Source organism: Martes martes (genome assembly GCF_963455335.1).
Source record: "Martes martes genome assembly, chromosome: 7".
NCBI lineage: Eukaryota > Metazoa > Chordata > Mammalia > Carnivora > Mustelidae > Martes > Martes martes.
In genome coordinates, this window is record NC_137894.1 from 49,445,448 (window position 1) to 49,464,637 (window position 19,190).

The 19,190-nt window shown below is 43.6% G+C and overlaps 1 pseudogene across 1 annotated transcript; it reads left to right on the top strand.

Moving 5' to 3' along the window:
* The first annotated feature begins 8,025 nt into the window (after nt 1–8,025).
* On the top strand, nt 8,026–13,316 carry LOC308346615 (forkhead box protein K2-like; annotated as a pseudogene). The gene is made up of 2 exons: nt 8,026–8,112; nt 11,364–13,316. The product of its transcript is annotated as a forkhead box protein K2-like (transcript).
* Nucleotides 13,317–19,190: the final 5,874 nt, after the last annotated feature.

Here is a 19,190-nt window from a genome sequence, read left to right on the forward strand (position 1 = left end):
TGTTGAACACTGGGACTAAGACTTCCACACTCCAAAACTATGAAGCCCCTCAAGAAATGCAAGGCAGTTTCTGTTCTAAAGAAACCATAAAAACAAAAACATGTGTGTCTAAAGCTAGTAAGTATGTTTAAAATAATTATAAATAATAATGATTAACTTTCTCTAAGAAAAAAAAAAAGAAACTAACAAATATACAGTGCCTGTTGGAAGTAAGAGGCTTAGCACTCTCCTGATTTTCTTAAGATTTCATTCTATTCTCCTTCTGAAAAAATGTAGAGCACCTCCTTCAACCTTTCCATCACATCTTTCTCTATTCCTCTTGAGACTTTCCCACTACTTACTCACCACCATACTGAACTATTTTGTCAAATCTTTTTTCTTCTCTCTTTCCCATCCCCTGACAGTAAAGAGAAAAAAATCTGGAGGGCTTAGCAAGCTTCATAAACCATGTGGACAAGTGAGGCATACTGGAGTGGCCCAATAAACCTAGACGAAAGAAATGTACACACAAAGTTGTTGTTAGTGACACCTATGCAGTACTCGCTCACTATAAACCTATTAGATTTCACTCATTCCTTGAGTCATCCAGTAAATTCACAGATGGATTGATCCATGAATAATTGGGCAAATGGGGACTTTCAAGTGTAGAAAAAAATACTCAGGGCTTACAAACCAAGGATGTCAAATAGAAAATACTGAATTCAAATTATTGAGGTCAAACAAAAATCGGTTGTTAAATATCTCTTTCATTGACTAAATAGTGGGCTTTTTAAAAACGAAAATGTCTTAGAAAAGAGCATCCTTTTTAAACTCACAACTGAATGTATCAAGATTTAAGCCATGAATTAAACTTTTATTTCTCATTTGGGCTGATTGTGTCAAGGGAATGCCAGGAGCTTCAACCCGAAAGAGGAGACAAGGGAGAAGCTCCTGGGGGCACATGAACTTTGACAGCTTTATTTCTCAGAAAGAGAGACTATGGTTAAGTTTCAGAGATTCTTTATGGCTTTTCCTGCCTTTGCACCGCAGAACTGGAGTTCTGCTCCAGGTCTCCTGCCCTCAGATTTTTCCACTACTCAGCAGTGGCCTCTAGAGGGCTCAGGTAGAGTAACTTCTAAATCTCTTTATATTGTGCTTAGTTTCTTTTTTCAAGATTCTGCTCTTCACAGTAAGTCGTTTTGTTTAGTTTTTGTTTTTTGTTTTTTTTTAAGATTTTATTCTTCAGGGTTGCCTGGATGGCGCATTTCAACTCTTCATTTCGGCTCAGGTTGTGATCTCATGATTGTGAGATCAAGACTCATCCCTCTCTCTCTCTCTCTCTTTCTCTCTCAGTTGAATAAATATTTTTTTAAAAAAAGATTTAATTCTTCGTGGTATATTATGGTATTATCTACCTGGCTGCCAACCAAAACAGGTGGAGAAAGAAAGCTTCTCTGAGGCTCTTAAGTTTTGTTTTGGTTTGGTTTTTTTTTAAGGGTGGTGGGGCAGAGGGTCAGAGGGAGAGAGAGAGAATCCTTTTTTTTTTTTTTTTTTTAAGATTTTGTTTATTTAGTTGACAGAGAGAGACAGAGTGAGAGAGGGAACACAAGCAGAGGGAGTAGGGGGAGGGAGAAGCTGGGCTCTCACCGAGCAAGGAGCCCGATGCAGGGCTTGATCCCAGGACCCTGGATCAGGGCCTGAGCAGAAGGCAGACGCTTAACAACTGAGCCACCCAGGCACCCTGAGAGAGAGAATCTTAAGTAAACTCCACACCCAGGGTGGAGCCTGATGTGGGGCTAAACTTCACAACCCTGAGAACCAGACCTGAGCTGAGATCAAGAGTCAGATGCTGAACCAACTGAATCACCCAGATTCAGTTGATTTTGAATCAACTGAATCAACAGAAGATTTTGAAGGTGAGGATTATTTAAAGAAAGAACCAAGTGGTATCCTCTTCTCTTCATCCATAGAAAGCACTCAACAGCACCCCCCGCATATATTGCAGGGAGGCAGTCCTGGCGAGTTATGTCTCAGAGAGTTACACTGGATCGGGAAGCCCCGGGCAGCAGCTGTACTCTTCCATGTACTCTTTCATTTCTTCTCCAGAACAGCCCAAATCTAAGCTCCATGTTGACTTTCAAGGCACAAGAAAGACAGGTTTTCTCTGATGGTCATAAAGACTCCCTTGCTTCCACAAACAAGCAAAGACTGAATGATCATCTGCCACTAGAAAAGACTTCTTCTTTCTTTGAAAGAGTGTATCTTATTCAACATTCATTCCACAAACACTTGTGAATGCCTAGCAGGCACTGTGCTAGTGATGGTCTTGATCCCTTCTAACCCCAGAACTCCATAATTCTATGACTTTTTTGATGACTAGAAAGAAGGAACAGGTGCTGTGGCAAAACCTAAAAGGTGATAAGTAATAATCCTAGACATTTTGAGCAATCTTAGAGGGTGTGTCTATTTGTAGCATGTTGGGGGTATGGAGGTGCAGAAAGCAACACACTGAAGAAGTATACTGAGTTCTGAGACAGAAGACAGATTAAAATAATTCTCATAAATTAAAAGGCCTTCTATTGAATGTATAAATACTACACACTTAAGCAACCTATCAGACAAGTGGTTGAGAATGGGTCTTGTTCAGTAAGTACCATGAACACATATGCAGATGGGCGCATACCCTGCAGAAGGCATAGCAGGCAATGCAAGTAAAAAGGTGGTAAAACTCACCAATGTTCTCCAGTGACACGGGTGATGTAACTAACTGTTACAATGTTCTTTCTTCCACTTCTTCATTAATCCATTCTGAAATGAAACAGAGAGAAAGCAAAATATTTTAAAACACTGTGATTTGGACATTAGTAACTGGTTTTCCATTAAAATATTTTCACCCTTGTGGCACCTGGGTGGCTCAACTGGATAAGCATCTGCCTTCAGCTTGGGTCCTGGTCCCAAGGATGGGGCCCCACTTTGGGCTCCCTCCTCAGCAGGAAGCCTACTTCTCCCTCTCCCTCTGCCACTCCCCCTCCTTGTGCTCTCTTCTCTTGCTCTCTGTCAAATGAATAAATAAAATCTTTAGGAAAAACAAATAGCTTCACCCTTTTAATTTTGTCTCTGGATTTTTTTTAATCTCCTTCCCTCTCTGTTAATTTTGCATTTGTTCTTTTCAATACTTCTGCCTTCTTCTAGCCAAGGAAGGTAGAATTAAGCCTACTCGCCTTTTCCACTTTAATCAGTAATTACTATGGGTACTATTAGAACTATATTTGAATAGGTTCCAAAATCTGTTCCTCAAAGCCACTCATTAATTCCACAAACGTTTTGTATAGAAGGAAAATACTCATTTTTAGTTAATATAAGTAAATAGCACATTTTATGAAATATAAGCAAATACTAACTTGAAGCTTTAATTTTTGTATCAAGAAAATATAAAAGTGTCTTCATTGCGGTAATCACATCACAATGTACACATGCATCAAATCATCACACTGCCACCTTAAATACATTCAATCTTTATCTATCTGTCGATTACACCTCAATAAAGATAAAAAGAAAATGTAAAATTTTGTGACAAGTTGTACCCAATCAAAGCTGGTTAGTCTTAGGTTCTCCTGTTGTCCTGCTGAACTAATAATGAGGATCACTGAGTGAAGACTTATTTTGTCAGACAATATATCTAAAAATTTGGATTCTGGGGCACCTGGCTGACTCAGTTGGTTGAGCATGCCACTCTGGATCTCTGAGTCATGAGTTTAAGCCCCACCATGGGTGCAGAAGGAGGGAGAGAGAGAGAGAGAGAAACAAGTTGACTACTAATTTTAAAAACCTTTGGATCCTGCTCTTTTCACCCCTTTAGCCAACTGATCTATCCTAACTCTGGGTACACATGTGCAGATCACTTGACTTTATTTTCATTATCCGGAAAGCAGGTAGTAATTTGATTCCTGTAATTATTGTGATGGTTAGTTTTATGTGTCAGCTTGGATAGGCCATGGTACCCAGTTGTGTGGTCAAATACAGGTCTAGATGTTGTTGGGAAGATGTTTTTCAGATGTGATTACCATTTAAATCAGTAGACTTGAAGTAGATTACCTTCCATAATGTGAGTAGGCCTGAGGCAATCAGTGGAAAACCTTCGGAGAAAAGACTGAGGTCCCCAGCACAAGGAATTCTGTTTCCAGACTCAAGACTGCAAGACTGACTCCTGCCAACGTCCAGCCTGCTGGCCTGCTCTGCGGACCTCAGATTGGCCAGACCCCAGATCTCATGAGCCAACTCCTTAAAGTAAATCTCTCTCTCTCAGTCTCTCTCTTTCTTTCGTTCTCTCTTTCTATATATACAATTTATTCTGATGATAGATAGATAGATAGATAGAAAGACAGGCAGGCAGGCAGGCAGAAAGATAGCCTATCAGTTGTGTTTCTCTAGAGAACCCTAACTAATACAGTTACCTCCCTTGCAATCATCTTAAAGATGGGAATATGGTTTAAGTTTACGAAAGTTTAGTTAAATAAGACCATTATTCATTCATCACTCTCAGGTGATACACTTCTCCTGAGAATTTTATTATATTTTCTCTCCCTCCCTCAACATCTAGACCTGTATTTGACCACACAACAATAAGCAACAACAGACATTATTACTTTATAAAGGTGAGGCAGAAAAAGGATAGGAAAACTCAGTATCATCAAACCAAATCTATCAACCCACTAACTGTATTAAACTCTGGCTCTCTTCTAAAGACAAAGCAATATTCTTCCATGTATAATCAATAACATTCATTCATACACTTATCTTGCTTTTTTTAAGAGACTTTCCACTGACATCAAACACTTTCCACGTAATCCTGCACCTCCTCCTGATTCAACGTCCTCTTATATCCTGTTACCGAAGCCCAGGATGGAAAATCCTAGAGCAAAAAATTTTACACAGGGTGAATGTCAGGCTTGAAAGCTTTGGGACTTTTATCTGCCTGACACAGGATTTTGAAGTGATCACTGGATGACTAGAATTGAACTTCCCATCAATGAATAATACTCAGGGGTACTATTATGAGCTTTCCATTTCAATGAGTTTCCTGTTATTAGTCTCCTTCATTTAGCAATTTAATAAGTGGACAATAAAAACAGCAGCCTCCAAATATGGAAGAGTTCCAAACCTTTGGCAATTAGCATCACATCAATTTGTTCAGCCACTGTACTAATCACTGCAACATACACCAGAGAGTCAAAGTCCACTGACAAATGAAACCTCACCCATGAATCCTAAATAAATTGCTATCAGTCCATGGGCTCCCAAAATGCCCAACAGGCAGCCTGGAACTCACTAAGTTTCCAGAAACATCTGACTCAACACCTGCTCATTTGTCTTTTCTAATGCTTGAGGAAAAGTTCAAAGCAAAAATTACAATCCACTCTACAGATTGCCAAAAAAGATAAGTTCCTCTTATAAGGCAAAAACATCCAGATGTTTGTACCAGTGGATTTTCAATCTTCCAAAAAGAGTTTTGACTGCTTAAAGCAAAAACAGTAAGAATGCATTGTGGAAATGAAAATACACAGGAATAAAATGTATGAGAATAATAACAAAAAGACTGGGAAGAAGAAAATGGAAGTTGGAAATATTCTTTTTTTTTAAAGATTTTATTTATTTGACAGACAGAGATCACAAATAGGCAGAGAGGCAGGCAGAGAGAGAAGAGTGGGAGAAGCAGGCTCCCTGCTGAGCAGAGAGCCCGATGCAGGGCTCGATCCCAGGACCCCGAGATCATGACCTGAGCTGAAGGCAGAGGCTTCAACCCACTGAGCCACCCAGGCGCCCCCAAAATATTCTTGTATTATACAGGCAGTGGTATAATATTTTTTGATTATGTACTGCATTAAAGAAGTATTCTCTAAATGCTTGACAAACAGCTAAAATAAAGTGATATGGCAAATAAGGTAATAGTGGAGGTGAAATAAAATATATTTTAAAATCTCAGTGAGGGGCGCCTGGGTGGCTCCGTGCATTTAGCCTCTGCCTTTGGCTCAGGTCATGATCTCAGGGTCCTAGGATCAAGCCCAACATCAGGCTCTTTCTTCAGCAGAGAGCCTGCTTCCCCTCTCTCTCTGCTACTTGTGATCTCTCTTTCAAATAAATAAATAAAATCTTAAAAAAATAATAAAAAATAAAAGCTCAGCGAATCCAAATGTTTAAAAAAAAAAAAAAAAGCACAGAAGAAAATAGAAAACAAATACCAAAATGGTAGACTTAAACAAAACCCCATTGATAATCACATTAAATGTATATGGTCTACCTTGTTTCCAGAATATATAAAGAATACTTAGAACTCAATAATTAAAAGACAAATAACCCAACTTAAGATTAGGCAAAGGAGGGACGCCTGGGTGGCTCTGTCAGTTAAGCATCTGCCTTCAGCTCAGATCATGATCCCAGAGTCCTGGGATAGAGCCCGGAATCAGGTTCCCTGCTCAGCAGGGAGCCTGCTTCTCTGTCTCATTCTGCCTGCCGCTCCCCCTGCTTGTGCTCTCTCTCTCTCTGTCAAATAAATAAATAAAACCTCTAAGAATAGGCAAAGGATTCAAACTGACATTTTTCCAAAGAATGGCATGGAGCCTGCTTAAGATCCTTCCCATACAGCCACTCTGGAAAACAGTACAGCAGTTCCTCAAAAAGTTAAACATAGAGCTACCCTATGACCCAGCAACTGCACTACTAGGAATTTACCCAAAGGATACAAACATACTGATCCAAAGGGGCATCTGTACCCCAATGTTTATAGCAGCAATGTCCATAATGGCCAAACTATGGAAAGAGCCCAGATGTCCACCAACAAATGAATGGATAAAGAAGATGTGGTATATAGGGCCCTTCGGTGGCTCAGTTGGTTAAATACCTGCCTCGGGCTCAGGTATGATCCCAGGGTCCAGGTATGGAGCCCCCACATTGGACTCCCTGCTTAGCTGGGAGTCTGATTCTCCCTTTTCCTCTCCCCTCCCTCCACTCATTTTCTCTTTCTCTCTCTCTTTCAAATAAACAAATAAAATCTTCACAAAATAAAATTTTAAAAAAGATGTGGGGATGCCTCGGTGGCTGAGGCTGTTGAGCATCTGCCTTCGGCTTGGGTCATGATTCCAGAGTACGGGGATTGAGTCCCATATTGGGTTCCCTGCTCAGCGGGGAGCCTGCTTCTCCCTCTGCCTGCTGCTCCTCCTGCTTGTGCTCTCTTTCTCTGACAAATAACTAAATAAATGAAATTTTTTTTAAAAAAAAGGGGTTAAGGTTTTTTTTTTTTAAATGTGTATATATACAATGGAGTGTTATTCAATGTTATTCAAAGAAAATGAAATCTTACGATTTGCAATGATGTGGACAGAACCAGAGGGTATTAGGCTAAGTGAAGTAAGTCAATCAGAGAAAGACAATTCTATGATTTCACTCACATGTGGGAATTAAGAAACAAAACAGACGATCATAGAGGAAGGGAAGGAAAACTAAAATAACATGAAATCAGAAGGGAGACAAACTGTAAAAAACTTTTAACTATAGGAAGCAAACTGAGGGTTGCTGGAGGGGAGGTAGGTGGGGGGATGGGTAACAGAGTGATGGGCATTTAAGAAGGTACTTGATGGAATGAGTACTGGGTGTTATATGCAACTGATGAATCACTAAACTCTACCTCTGAAACTAATATACACTATATGTTAAATGATTGAATTTAAATATAATAAAATTAAAATTAACTTTTTTAAAAAGATTCTTTCTTTCCCTCTCCCTCTGCTTCTCCCCCAACTCATACTCTCTCTTTCTCTCACTCAAAGAAAAAAGAAAGCGTATGTCCACATAAAAATTTGTATTCACATATTCACTGTAGCATTATTCATACTATCCAAAAAGTGGAAACAACCAAAATGTCTATCCATTGACAAATGGTTAAACCAAATGTGGTACGTCCATAAAGTGGAATATTGTTCAGTAAGAAAAAGGAATGAGGTACTGATACATGATACAACATGTATCCACCTTTGCAGTGAAGACGAAGAGATGGCGCAGTTTGATGATATTGAGGAGAAAAGGACATGGAAGCAGCAAGTGTCCCAGGCCCTGGCAAAGTTCCACCTTTGCAGGACAGTAAACATACAGCAAACTATAAACTACACACTTGAAATCATGGGGAAAAGTCTCATATTTATGAATGGAGAAAAAGGAATTCAGATGTGGAAGGGAAGGAAAAAGAAAGGAGGAAGAGGGAGACGTTGTTGATTTCATGGATAGTAGGCCAGCCAGAATGCCTTGAAATAGACTGAACAGACACTATGAAATGGTCTATATACATCTCATCCAAAAATGAAATTAAATATAATATGTTTAACAAGATAAAATGATAGTCCATTTGAATTCTTCCTAATAGAACTTCAATTCTTTAGGGTAGTGATAAAAGGGGGAAAAAAATAACACCAAGTAAGTTTCAGAGGGAAAGAATATGCTTATTATTACAGGGAGGGACACACAATGATGAAGTGAGAGATAACTGAAGGAAAAAAAGAAAGGGAAATAAGGATGAAGTCCTCAGCTTGCAAAAGGCAGCATACATGCAACGTGACCTCATCTGTGAATTCTTCAGATCCTTCCAACAGCCTTTTATAAAGCCTGCTGAAAACTAATGACTCATTGTAATTGAATTTTTTCATGGAAAGTGCTGAAGACTCTGCCTAGGACACAGGTTGACTGAGACACAACAAAACATCATGAGGGAGGTTGGTAGAAATGGCAGAGTAAAGACCTCCAAAAAGTCATGCCTTAAAAGCAATGAGAACACTGACCAAAAAATAATTATCAAGTTGAATTTTTTTGAACTCTGGAAATTATTGAACAATTGAAGAAGGATTTATTCAAGAAAACTGGCTGAGTTTGGGTAAGAACAAGAAACACCTCTATGGCATTTTTAACCTGTCTTGTGCTCATCCCCTTCTCCCCAGCTATGCAATAGCCTTGAAAGCCAACAACCTCTGAACATGGTAAAAAAAAAAAAAAAAAAAAACCTGCCTAGAAGCCCTGGAGAAATGGAAACTGGTTTGGAACCTTCCAAAAACATATTCTCAGAGAACTGTCATTATCTGATGTGTCTGGCACATCCCTCAAACCTCCACTGCTAGCATTTGCATTTATTTGACCTGACTCAGAGACCACTTGTTGCAAACAACCTTTTCCTCAGGGGCATTTGTTGAAAATATTCAGCACCAATTATTTAATATTGCCACTGTCTGAGAAAACTAAAATAATGGAACACACGAGAAGCTGACCAAAATACAGGGAAAAACGAAGAAATAAGATGTCCCTAGGGGGCCCTGAGAACTCCAACCTATTCCTGGGAATCTACAAGGCCACACATAAGCATAGAGAGGCTGCATGCGTGCCAAGGGCCATTTGAAGACCCATGAAGATCTAAAAGAGCCCTACTCTTTCACCTAGGGCTGACCTGAAAGCTCTGTGAAAGCAAGAAGGAAAGGCCAAGAAAGAGCTGTAAAGCTGTAAAGCTCTTTCTTGGCCTTTCCGAGTGCCCAAACATGCACACAGAGCTCATTGGCAATGGGCAGGAGGCCTCCCGGTTCCAGGCATTTAAGAAATTTCTATCCAGTCACGAGCTGACTATTAAGCTAATCAAACAGAAATGCCAGTTGCCACAAATGACAAAAAATACAGACATTACAGATTAGTTCAGGAAAGTGGACAAACTCACAAGCACAAAGAACAGCAACAAAATCTGATTTCCAGTCTTGCCATATTACATTATTTCAAATGTCCTGTTTTTTATTTTTAAAAATTACAATACACACATAGAAACAAGGAGACATGGTTCATACAGAGAAAAAGAAGAGTCAAAAAAAAAAAAAGAAAGAAAGAAAAGAAAAGCTAGAGGAGGCTACATATTAGACTTATCAGACAAAGATTTTAAATGAGCTATTTTAAATATGTTCAAAGAATTAGGGAAACCATGTATAAAGAACTAAAGTGCCAGAATTATGCCACACCAAATAGAGGATATCAATAAAGAGAAATTTTAACAAAAGAGAAAAAAAAACCCTAATAAATTTAAAAGCATTGAAATCATACATTTTTTTTTTTTTACCATAATGGGATGACATTAGAAATCAATAAAAGAGGGGCACCTCCGTGGCTCAGTGGGTTGAGGCCTCTGCCTTCAGCTCAGGTCATGATCTCAGGGTCCTGGGACTGAGCCTCGAACCAGGCTCTTTGCTCAGCATGGGGCCTGCTTCCCCCTCTCTCTGCCTGCCTCTCTGCCTACTTGTGATCTCTTTCTCTGTCAAATAAATAAAATCTTTAAAAAAAAGAAAGAAATCAATAAAAAGGAAATCTGGGACATTCACAAGTATGTGGAAATTAAATTAGGCACTCCAAAATTAAGCAATGAGTCAGAAAAGAAGTCACAGTTTAAATTAGAGAGTAATTTGAGATGAATGAAAAAAAAAAACATACTAAAATCCCACTATAAACCTTATGGTATACAACTAAAGCAGTGTTTGGAGAAAAACTTCTATCTGTAAACACCTATAGTATATGAAAAAAAAAATCTCCAATCAAAAACCTAACATTCCACCATAAGGAACTAGAAAAAGAGCAAACTAAACTTAAAACAAGCATAAGGAAGGAAATAACAGAGCAGACATAAATGAAATAGTGTAAAACAAAAGCAATGAACCAACAAAATCAAAAGTTGGTTCTTTGTAAAAATCAGTAAAAATGACAAACCTTTAGCTAGATTAATCAAGAAGACAGACAGTGAACATTAAAAAGATTAAATTCTGGGATGGGAGCATTACTTACAAACTTACACACAAAAAAAGAATTGTAAGGTAATGCTATGAACAGCCAGCAAAGTATGTCACCTACATGAAACAGACACATTTCTAAGAAGACACAACCTACCAAAACTGACTCAAGTAGAAACAGAAAATCTGAATAGACCTGTAACAAGTGAAAAGATCAAGTTAGCAATAAGAGGAGTATATAAGGGGCGCCTGGGTGGCTCAGTGGGTTAAATCCTCTGCCTTCAGCTCAGGTCATGATCCCAGAGTCCTGGGATCGAGCCCCGCGTCAGGCTCTCTGCTCAGCAGTGGGCCTGCTTCCTCCTCTCTTTCTACCTGCTTCTCTGCCTACTTGTGATCTCCATCTGTCAAATAAATAAATAAATAATCAATAAAATATTTTTTTAAAAAAAGAGAGGAGTATATCCCATCCCAGGCTTGTAGCTCACCGGCCCTCAGCCTCGCCGGGGCCCTCAGCACCATGGCAGCGGTGGAGGCTGAGGTGGCAGGGCCTTCGGAGGCCCATGGCGGCGACTGGGCACTCCAGAGCGCTAGGCCAGCCTCCCAGAGACGGTTGGGGCCACGGCAGCCCGGGGCTTGGGCGGCGGATCCCTGCCAGGCGGCTGGGCCATGGCGCGGCTCGAGCGCCGGGAGTTGGAGTACCTGAGGAAGACGTGCTACGTCACCACCGGCTGCAACTCCTCACAAGCTTCAGTTGACCTGACCACAAGCCGTTTGAGCTTCATCTCGCGGGGCCACCTCGAGATCTTCACACCCCACCCCACCCCCCTGCACATGCGCGCGCGGCGGCAGCCGTGGCACAGCGCCCAGAGCGTTCCCGCCCAGGCCAGGCCCGACGCCAGGCGACTTCTACCTGCACTGCCTCTTCAAGAACGGGTGTTCTCCATGTTCCAGAGGCGCGGGGCGCTATCGCTGCAGGTGCCCCGCGTGTGCACATTCAGATTCCCAAGCACAAGCATCAGGATCCTTTACACTGCCCTGCCCAGTGGGAAGAGGAAGAAGTAGGAGGCTCCCGAGTCTCGGATGAAGGCCGTGCAGGCCCACATTCTTGTCCCTGATCATCAACTTGATTCCAGACATCATGGCCCACCTCATGAGTCCCCTTCCTTCCCCCACGGGAACCATCAGTGCTGCCATCTCTCGCCCATCCAGCCCCCCGAGGAGCAGGGTCTTCGGGTACAAAATGGGTTATGTGATACCAACTGACCTCAACTGAATGGCCAACAACTGGCAGCCGAAAATGAAAAGGAAGCTTCTGATGCAGACAGCCCAAGGATGAGTCAAAGCCACCTTATGCATGTGCACAATTCACAGTACAAGCAACTTCGATGGATCCTGAGAAGAAACTTACTGTAAATGGAATTTATACTCACATCACCAAAAATTACCCATACTGCAGGACAGCAGACAAGGGCTGGCAGAATCCAGTTCACCACAATCTCTCTCTGAATCCTTATTTGATCCAAGTACAACATTCCCAGGAAGAACCAGACAAAGGCTCATTCTGGAGGATAGATCCTGCCTCTGAAAGCAACTTAATAGAGCAGTCTTTTAGGAAAAGATGGCCTAGGTGTGTGCCTTGCTTTAGAACCCCTCTGGGACCACTCCCCTCTAGAAGTGCCCTAGCCTCTCCCAATCATGCTGGAGTGCTGTCTGCTCTCTCCTTGGTGCCCAGAACCCCGAGAGCTTATCAAGGGAAGGTTCACTGGTTCCCCTGAAGCCTGAGTCCAGGGCCTCACAGCCCAAACTGTCCATCATCATGAGGCATGGCTTGCCCAGAGTGTACCAGGCTCACCTCTCTCTCGTCGGCCCATTTTAATTGCTGGGCAGTGGCAGCTGCCACCCACGATCAAGCCCATTACCCACACGGACACCATTCCTGGTGGTCACCTCGACCTGCCAGCAGCCTGTTGTGCAAAGGGTGCATGTCCACCACCAGATCACCAGCATGGCCGGCCTGGCCCCAGAGAGCATATGCACTGCACTGGCCATGCTCTGGTCACTCAGGTGGTCATGCTGGCCCCTCATAAGGCAGAGCCGCAAGAGAATGGAGATCACAAAAGAAGTAAAAGTGAAAGTGGAACCTATTCCTGCCGCCATTAGCCATGCCACACTGGGCTCTGCTAGCCACATCATTCAGATGCCACAGACCACGCCTGTTCACATGGTCACTATAGTGCAGCAGGCACCTCTAGGTCAGCACCAGCTACCAATAAATATGTCACACAAAACGGGACTCACATGGTACCAATCTCTACCACGGCCAGGTGAACAAGGTGGCAAGTTCTCTGCACATGTGGACAACACATGTATCAGCATCAGCCTCCCTGCCTACAAAGCACCAGAATGGCAACCAGACAGAGCAGCCAGAACTCAAGCAGGTCCAGACAGAAGAGGGCAAGAGCATCATCATCGCCCTAAGTGTGGACACGCCACAGGGAGAAAGGTGTCCAAAACCAGCGACTGCCACAGCTTTTCTTGCTTTAATATCAACACTGTGGTGCCAAAAGGAGACACTGCCTCTCAACGACACTGGGAGCACATTGTCTTGCTGGGTAGAGGCCCGACGGTTGGAGTTCATCTCAGCACTGAAAACACAAAACCTAGGTGGCCTTAAAACCCCTAAAAGACAGAAGTCATACCTGAACAAAACCCCATGCAATCCCATGCTTGGATTTGGCAATATCTCCCTACCCTGAGGTCAGCTTGTCACTACTCAGCTGAGCTACACGGCAGGGACCATCCCTGCTGCCCTCCTAGGACCCTTGGGTCTGGCACTGGTACATGAGATAGTAGTTCATGATTCACATGTGGAATTAGAATATTTAGAGGTGTACTTTCTTTACAAAATAATGGGGTCTTTGACATTTCAGATCATTCCATTTCTACTCTGGAGATTTTGGAACCACACAGGACCTTTTTGTGTTGATTTCATTTGGGGACAAGAAACAATGTTATTTTGTTTCTGTTGTTTGTTTTCAACCTATGGAATGATTTCCTTTTGTCTGTCCTATTAACGTTTAGATGGAGCTACTTGATGAAATCTGGAGGTTTTCTGTGATACAGCGGGTGCTGATTGCGGGACGGACAGACAGACGGGTGAGATGGACACCCATGCTGGGTCCCATGTTAACCATGTCTGAAAGAACTACTGGGCTTATGGAGCTACTCTTACCTGGGTCTCTTTCCTGCAAGTTTTTGTTGTTTGTTCCTTTGTGTTGACTTTATCCCTGGCATAATTTCTTCTCTAAGTAAAACAAGCCTCCTTAAAAAAAGAAAAAAGAAAAGAAAGGCCCACTTCCCGGGGTTCTAGCTTTCAAAAACGGCACAGTGAGGGATTTTTCACGTGCTGCGGACAATGGATCAAGCCTCAGCTCCAATGCATCAGGGCATTTGCCAGGAAGTGCCGAAACGTAATACCCAGCAACCTAGGCCAGGCCAGGCCACCTCTCCGAGCCATCCCTGGGCAGTCCCATCCCCTCCTCTTCAGTTTCTGGGGAAGAGGCATATGTGGGGAGGTCCCACCCTGGGCTGGACAGTGGATGCCCTGGCGATCACTTCATGTTCACACCGATGGCATGCTGGGCAGGGTGGAAAGAGAATTCCTGAGGTGCCTCTCACCTGTGCCAGAGTGAATCCAAGGCCCTCAAGCTGGTCACTTTCCTCTCCATGGTGGAGCGGGGTACATCCTGGCGTGTGGTATGTCTGGAAGGGAGTCCCCTGGGTCTGAGGACCAGCCAAGGCTGCCAGACAGGGCTCTGAGGCCTCCTGTCTGGATGCCCGACACTGTCCTTATAGAGCTCCACACAGGAGATGGGCAGGAGCTGAACGATGGGATCCTCAGTCCCACCTCCTTGAAGGACAAGAAGGTGCCACCTACTGCCAACAGAGGCCAAAGCTGGCTCAGGGTGAGGGCAGGTGCTGGGCAGACCCAACACCCAGGGCCCCGATGCGGCAAAAAGGGCCCCAGGTCCCAGAAGCCAGCCTGCTACTCCCCCGGGCTCCCTCGTAGACTCCTGCTTCCCCATGAATCTGGATCCCCATCTCCTCCCCAAACTTGCCCTCAGGGCCCTGCCCTGGCCTTGGCCAGATGCACAGTCACTGTCCACGTATTTGTACGAATATCAGAAAAGAGACTTTAAACCATGTCTCATCCCATTCAGTCTAGAGTCCTTTTGCACTATGCTATGCATTTTCCAAACTAGTGCTCCCTGCTGTCCCTGTAGGCCTGACTGCCCCTCCCCACCTTCTCCAAGTCTTACACACGATCATGGTGAGCTGGGAGACACTTTTCCAAAGGGACGTGGGGCTCCTGGTACTACGTCTGTTGCTCTGCCATTCAGTTGTGAAGAACACATCCCTGGAGTCCCTCCAGGGTCAGGAGCAGGGGCCTCAGGGCACAACATTTCAGAAGGAAGATCAGGCACAGCCATTGAGCCCCTCTCTGACGCAGGACTCTGATGTGATTCCCTTCTGTTGCCAACTCACAGTGCTGCACTAAACATCCTACATGCCCTAAAACCTGAGCACTCCCACCCAGAGACAGTCTCTGTGTTCTCCTCTCAAGACTGAGGACATGTTGTCAGAAATCCCAGGGATGATGCCGTTAATGTGCTAGAAATACTCAGCCGGCAATCTAACCTGAGATGCCAACATGTTCAGACATCCCCCACCTCACATCCTTGTATTGTTGCCAAGAATCTTTTTCCTTGCAGATTTCTTTCTTTATTTATCTGAGAGACAGAGACAGACACAGAGGGACGGTGGAGAGACAGAGGGGGAGACAGAGTCCCCAAGCCGACTCTGCCCTAAGTGCAGAGCCTGACGAAGGGCTCCATCTCATTACGCTCATAGCATGACCTGAGCCAAAACCAATAGCAGGACCCTTAATCCACTGAACCACCCAGGCACCTTGCTCCTTTTGTCTACTGTGGGCCCTCCAGTCCCACCTCTTTCTGTACGTCACTGAGACCTTTGGGGTCTGCTCTGGGCTCCAACCCCCAACCCTCCTGGTGGCTGCAGTGCTGACTGCATGTCTCCCCCATCCCACCTCAGGGTAAAAGGCCTCAGCCGTGAGGAGCAATGAGACCTGCGTGGTGTAGACCCATCGGGCGCACCTGCTGGAGCAGCACGTAGGACACCTGGTGCCCGCCTTCCTAGACAGAGACCTCGGCTCCGTCTCCATGTTCCTGGGCACATACAGAGTTTTTGCCACTACCCAAGAGGTGTTGGATCAGCTGTTTGCAAGCTGAGCACCCTGTCCCTCCACAGCCCGGTGGGATCTGGCCACCTCCTCGCTGGCAGTCTTGGGAATGTCACCACACTTCCCTGAGCCTCAGTTTGCTCTGTGACAGGGGCAGAGTTATTCTAGGGACTCAGTGGGGTCCTGTAGGGAAAGTACACCTGGGTGCCTGGCCCTGTGGAAAGGTCCACTAGAGGGGCTGCGGTCGTGCTCATTTATCATCGTCCTGCTCCCCATGATGAAGCCTCTGCCTCATCCCTCCCTGTCACCATGGTCTTGAGCTGGGCTCTTTTCCCATTGGAAAAGGAGTTTCGAGACTCCATCTAGGCCTGTGTCCTGCGTGAAACCAGAGCATGGATGCCCGGGGATGAGCAGGGGGCCCAGGCCCACTCAGATATCTGCCATGGGGCTGGTTGGTCTCTGTTCATTCATCAAGCATAAAGGATGCCCTTCCAGGGGCAGTCATGCAGACGCTTCTCTGGGAGCTGACAGTGATCTCGTGCACAGAGCAGACAGTACTCTGGAGCACCCCAGGGCTCAATAGTAGTCGGGAGTCAGATAGTGACACTAGATGTAATGAGGAGTAGGGTCCAAAGGGCATTTCCTGCGATGCCCTCCTGGCCTCCTCTAGCTATGGATGCATCCTCTCTAACTGCGACGGGATTGGTGGATCCCAGGAACAGCGGAACATGTGAGTGAGCTTTGGCTGAGGCAGGAGGGCCTTTCCTCTCCAAGAGGGAGCGAGGGGACTTCAGACTGGGCAGGTCCCAGATCTCATGAGCCAGCTCCTTAAAGTAAATCTCTTTCAGTCTCTCTTTCTTTCTCTCTTTCTATATTTACAATTTATTCTGATGATAGATATGTAGGCAGGCAGGCAGGCAGAAAGATAGCCTATCAGTTGTGTTTCTCTGGAGAACCCTAACTAATACAGTTACCTCCCTCGCAATCATCTTAAAGATGGGATTATGATTTAGATTTATGGAAGTTTAGTTATATAAGACCATTGTTCATTCATCATTCCCAGTTGATACACTTCTCCTGAAAATCTTATTATATTCTCTCTCCCTCCCTCAACATCTACCTGTATTTGACCACACAACAATAAGCAACAATAGACATTATTACTTTATAAAGGTGAGGCAGAAAGAGGATAGGAAAACTCAATGTCATCAAACCAAATCCATCAACCCACTAACTCTATTAAACTCTGGCTCTCTTTTAAAGGCCAAAGCAGTATGCTTCAATAACATTCGCTCATACACTTATCTTGCTTTTTTTTATATATAATTTTTTTTATTAACATATAATGTATTATTAGCCCCAGGGGTACAGGTCTGTGAATCACCAGGTTTACACACGTCACAGCACTCACCATAGCACATACCTTCCCCAATGCCATATCATCTTGCTTTTTTGAAGAGAATTTCCACTGACATCAAACACTTTCCACGTAATCTTGCACCTCCTCTTATATCCTGTTACCAAAGCCCAGGATGGAAAATCCTAGAGCAAAAAATTTTACACAGGGTGAATGTCAGGCTTGAAAGCTTTGGGACTTTTATCTGCCTGACACAGGATTTTGAAGTGATCACTGGATGACTAGAATTGAACTTCCCATCAATGAATACTCAGGGGTACTATTATGAGTTTTCCATTTCAATGAATTTCCTCTTATTAGTCTCCTTCATTTAGCAATTCTTTTTAATTTTTTATTTTCTTATTAACATATAATGTATTATTAGCCCCAGGGGTACAGGTCTGTGAATCGCCAGGTTTACACACTTCACAGCACTCACCATAGCACATACCTTCCCCAGTGTCCATAACCCAACCACCCTCTCCCTACCCACCTCCCCCTCAGTTTGTTTTGTGAGATTAAGAGTCTCTTATGGTTTGTCTCCCTCCCGATCCCATCTTGTTTCATTTATTCCTTTCCTACCCCCAAACCCCCCACATTGCCTTTCAACTTCCACGTATCAGGGAGATAATATGATAATTGTCTTTCTCTGATTGACTTATTTCACTCAGCATAATACCCTCTAGTTCCATCCACGTCATTGCAAATGGCAAGATTTCATTTCTTTTGATGGCTGCATAGTATTCCATGGTGTGTGTGCGTGTGTGTGTATATATATATATATACACACACACATATATATACACACACACACACACGCACACACCACATCTTCTTTATCCATTCATCTATTGATGGATATCTCAGTTCTTTCCATAGTTTGGCTATTGCGGACATTGCTGCTATAAACATTCAGGTGCACATGCCCCTTCGGATCACTACATTTGTATCTTTAGGATAAATACCCAGCAGTGCAATTGCTGGGTTGTAGGGTAGCTCTATTTTTAACTTTTTGAGGAACCTCCATGCTGTTTTCCAGAGTGGCTGCACCAACTTGCATTCCCACCAACAGTGTAGGAGGGTTCCCCTTTCTCTGCATCCTCGCCAGCATCTGTCATTTCCTGACTTGTTAATTTTAGCCATTCTGACTGGTGTGAGGTGGTATCTCATTGTGGTTTTGATTTGTATTTCCCTGGTGCCAAGTGATGTGGAGCATTTTTTCATGTGTCTGTTGGCCATCTGGATGTCTTCTTTGCAGAAATGTCTGTTCATGTCCTCTGCCCATTTCTTGATTGGATTATTTGTTTTTTGGGTGTTGAGTTTGATAAGTTCTTTATAGATTTTGGATACTAACCTTTTATCTGATATGTTGTTTGCAAATATCTTCTCCCATTCTGTCAGTTGTCTTTTAGTTTTGTTAACTGTTTCCTTTGCTTTGCAAAAGCTTTTGATCTTGATGAAGTCCCAATAGTTCATTCTTGCCCTTGCTTCCCTTGCCTTTGGCAATGTTCCTAGGAAGAAGTTGCTGCGGTTGAGGTCAAAGAGGTTGCTGCCTGTGTTCTCCTCAAGGATTTTGATGGATTCCTTTCTCACATGGTCCTTCATCCATGTTGAGTCTGTTTTCATGTGTGGTGTAAGGAAATGGTCCAGTTTCAATTTTCTGCATGTGGCTGTCCAATTTTCCCAGCACCATTTGTTGAAGAGGCTGTCTTTTTTCCATTGGACATTCTTTCCTGTTTTGTCGAAGATTAGTTGACCATAG